This window comes from Centroberyx gerrardi, chromosome 15 (assembly GCF_048128805.1).
Source record: "Centroberyx gerrardi isolate f3 chromosome 15, fCenGer3.hap1.cur.20231027, whole genome shotgun sequence".
Classification (NCBI taxonomy): domain Eukaryota; kingdom Metazoa; phylum Chordata; class Actinopteri; order Beryciformes; family Berycidae; genus Centroberyx; species Centroberyx gerrardi.
In genome coordinates this window covers 30,857,070-30,861,631 of record NC_136011.1, presented here as the reverse complement: position 1 = coordinate 30,861,631, position 4,562 = coordinate 30,857,070, and positions in this window count along the sequence as shown.

The following is a 4,562-nucleotide window of genomic DNA, read 5'->3' as shown; positions in this document are numbered from 1 at the left end:
GATAAACTGGTCTACACACCCTCCTTCTTCCTCGTCTTCTTCTTCTTCTTCTTCTTCTTCTTCTGCTGTTGCTTCTGCTTCTTCTTCTTCTTCTTTAGTTTTGAGGCAGTTGACATCCAACTGAAAGGTGTTTGCCGCCACCTGCTGGGCTGCAGTGTGGGTAGAGACTGGAGGATCTGGTCTTAGCGGCTTTCCCCTGCAACAGATTCTGCATCTTTCAGTCCGTCCTTCTCATTCTAATACTGATTACAGTGCAGTAACATGCTCTACTGTCTCTACTGTCTCCATAACTTGATATTCATCACACCTCCCTGTATTATGTGTATATATATATACACATGTTGTATATAATGTGAGTTTTATATAATGTGAGTTTGAACCACTGTGACCTCTGGATATTGTACAGATTCTTCTTTTCTCTCTGCGATCATCATCATTTCTGTCCATATAAAAGCTGTAGCTCCTCATTTATAAGATAAGACAAGATAAGATAAGATAAGATAAGATATCACTTTATGAATTCCCTTGGGGAAATTCAGGTGCCACAGCAGCAACTGGCAGAACAGTACCAGGGAAAAATAAGTACAGAAGATAATAAAGAGAAAAGGTAATAAGATAAAAAATATATATATATAAATATAAACAGAACATATATATAAATATAAAACTATAGCTAGAGACAGTGCAGGGGGCTAGGGGCTAGGGTCCAGGTCCAAGTTATTGTGCGGGGTGTGTGTGTGTGGGGAGGGGGGGGGGGGAGGGAGAGGGTCTTTCCCCTCATCCTCCTCTCTCTCTCCAGACTGTCCAGTTTCAGTCCAACAACAGAGCTGGCTTTCCTCACCAGCTTGTTCAGTCTCTTTGTTTCCCCTGCCTTGATGCCGCCTCCCCAGCACACCACAGTAGTGTGATTAATAGTGTGATCATGTTCTATCGATAGATCATATTCTATCAATAGATCATATTCTATCGCTCCATAGTCAAGCACTGATCATACTACTGCAGTGTAAACTATTTTTAATGCTGACCTTTCAGACCCATTACACTCCTATCAGACTCATTACATTCATCATTCTCTTGCATTTCTCATCTATCTTCTCAGTAGTTTTGCTGTTGGTCTCGTGTCAAAACAAACACCCAAGAATCTGAATGACTCAACTCTCCATATAATGTTAGTACTGATTCCTTGGGTCTGAGTCTTTGGAGTCCTTCCTTAAAGATCGCTCTCCCAATTCTAAACCCTCCACTTCCTGTATTCTCTCTTTGGTTGAGCTAGTTCTGACCTATAACTATTTTATGTTCCAGAATAATTTCTTCCTCCAGAGGAAAGGAACAGCAACGGGCTCCAACATGGCTCCTTCATATGCTGGCCTCTTTGTTGGCTATTTGGAACAGACTCAGATCTTTAACCCAGTGACAAATGTGTTTCTACCAAATATCTTATTGTGAAAGAGATACATTGATATCCTCTGTCACGGAATTCAGTTTGCATTTCTGTCAAGTTACAATTGAAATCGGCAGGCATTTTACAGATTCTTTTGACTCTGCAAGGCTGGCTATATGGTAGACTGTTTTTGAGAGGGAGGGGATGACAGCTATCAGCCCTCAGCAGACTGTTTTGGTCAGTAGGTTTCTTGTATAAGTCAGTGTAAAGGACATTATCAGCTTCACAGATGATGGCCAGATCAAGAAAGCTAATTTTATTGGTATTGTGGTGCATTGTAAATTTTAGATGTTCAGAGCACGTGTTCACAAAAGAGAAAAATGCATTTAGTTGATCCAAAGTGCCACGGAAAAGTAAGAAGATGATACTCTGATAAGCAAATCCATAGTGCCACTGAGAAAATACAAAACAAACCAAGATCTGAGTTGTTTCAAAGAAGAGTAAAGAACAAAAAACATTCTGTGACGTTTACCACTCGATATTCAAAATGTAATGAACAGTTCAAGAATGTGATTTACAAACACTGGCATGTTCTTAAGTCTGACAGATCCATTTCTAATGTGTTTTCAGATCCTCCATTGATAGTGTTTTCCTGTGGTTCAAATCTTAAAGATAGACTTGTCAACTCTGATTTGTCCTCTCTTGTTGAATCCTCCAAATGAAGACTGGCGCCACTTCCTCATGGTAATTATAAATGCAATGCCTGTGCACAATGCAACAGTATTTATAAATGCCATCATTTTAAACATCCTCATTCCGGTAAGAAGATGCAAATTAAAGGAATTATTTCATGTTCCACTAGGGGTGTCATCTATTTGATTACATGTCCCTGTGGTAAAGCCTATGTAGGAAAAACAAAACGGTAACTGAAAGCACGTATAGCTGAACACCGCAGCACAATCAGATGTAAGAATATGACCTATCCTATCACTGCTCACTTTGTTCAAGCTAATCATCCTGTTTCTTCTCTCCGCTACATAGGATTTGAAAAGGTAACGCTACCCAGACGAGGGGCAACTTGGATACTCTACTATTGAGGCGAGAGGCAGCCTGGATCCACCACCTCAAGACCCTCGCTCCTCTCGGCCTCAATGTAGACTTTGACCTCAAACCTTTTTTGTAAAGTTGTAAATATATTTTGCGTGTTCTTTTTGTATTGAGAACATTGTCTATTACTGATGGTATATGGAGGGCCTCTTGATGAGCCCCCTTTCTTTCTATGTGTGGTTTCTCCGCCATTGGATCATGTATTTAGTACTTTCTATATTGCTATGTATTTCTATTGCTTTCTATATCGTTAATGCTCAAGTGGCCACTCTAATGTTCATGCTGAGGTTTTTGGATGATATCTCTGTGTTTTATTTCTATGTCTAGTGCTCTCCATTCATTTGAGTGTGAATGTTTGCACCTGTGTGCTAATGATTATTGATGCTGTCCTGTGTGTATATAAGAGAGTCAACAGAGACAGTCTTGTTCATACCCTGACAAAGACAGGTTTCTGTCGAAACATTGGTTTTTACACAATAAAGAATTCTGCATCGGAGCTATGGGAGTGCGGCTACAACTTTTTACTTAGAATTTCTGTTCCTTTGAGCCAGCACCCCTCTAATATTGGTGTGCGTTTCAACCAACTTTTCAAAGTACTGATTCCTCCCCTCCTTCTTCTTCCTAGTAAAACTGACTGCTTTTGTCTTTTCAACAGACAATCTAAATCCCCATTGAACAGTCGTCTCTCTATTGTATTGATCGATTGAATGGTATATTTCTACATGTTTTCCATAAAGCTCCATCATCAGCAAATAATGACCTGCCTATGTCACTGAGTAACTAAGAAAATGTCGTTGATCATTACTGAAAACAACAATGGACTTATTACACATTATCTACAACAGAACGTACTGACATTGCCCTTCCCACTCTCAGCCTTACTGCTCTTTAGTCTAAAAAGTCCTTAATCCAGTTAAAAGCTCGTCCTCCTGATCCCACTGCATTCAGTTTAGTCATGAGGTCGTCCTTCCACATCATATCAGATGCTTTAATATCCAGAAAAACTGCTGCAACAGCTTCCTTGTTTACTTGTGTTTTTCAGTCTCTAAACAAACAACTGGGTCCATCGTCCCGCCCCCCTTCCTACCACTCTGATTGGGTGACATCTGTCCCCTACTCCCCAAAATATAAGTCAGCCTCTCTGTTACCATTCTCTCCTTTATCTCACAGATGTGTGACGTAAGTCTGTAACTTGAAGGTTTGATGGGATCCTTTCCTGGTTTTCTTATCGGTGCTACAGTTGCTTCTTTCCATTTTTATGGTAGTTTCTCTTCTTACCAAACTTTATTATACAACTCAAGCAACTTATTTAGTTCTTCATCACCCAAGTGTCTAATCATAATATAACACAATTCATCATTTCCAGGACATGTCATTCCTGTTCTTGCAATTCTTCTACTTGTTGTTCTCCTTCTCCTTCTCCTTCTCCTTCTCCTTCTTCTTCTTCTTCTTCATAATGGCAGGAGTTCTTCATCCACCTTCTGCAGACTGGAGTTAAAAACCTTTCTAGCAGTATTACATTTACAGCAACTTGTTTGATTAACAGCTTCAAGTGTTTTGATCAAGAAACGTGATTATTGAATCCTGCTGCTTATCCAAGTCTCAGCCTGGTAATCTCACTCTCATTACAGCCGAACTCTGACTCTTACACTCCCTCTGCCTGGCTGGAACAATCAACCAGCTGATGGATACACGAATGCAGATGAAAGAAGGATGTTTTTTCTGGACACAGCGCAGGATCCAACATGACACCAAGTTTACAGATGAAAACAGTGGAGCCGTCTGCTGAGGAGAAGTCATGGTGGATTGGATGAAAGATTTGGGCCAATGATGATGATTTCTGATTTGTCACAGTTCAGTTTGAGTTTTTTATTTCCATGACATAGTTGGATAGGGTGGACAATGCAGTATTTATTATTAGGAAAATATCAGGGCCAATTGATTCAAGGAAACGTCTTTTAGAAACCTAATGGGTAGAATATACAAGGAGTAGCAGACAGGGAAGAGTTGATAGCTGTGATGATGAGCGGAATAATAATCATTTAAAGCTTTACAAATAAAAGAAATGTCAAAT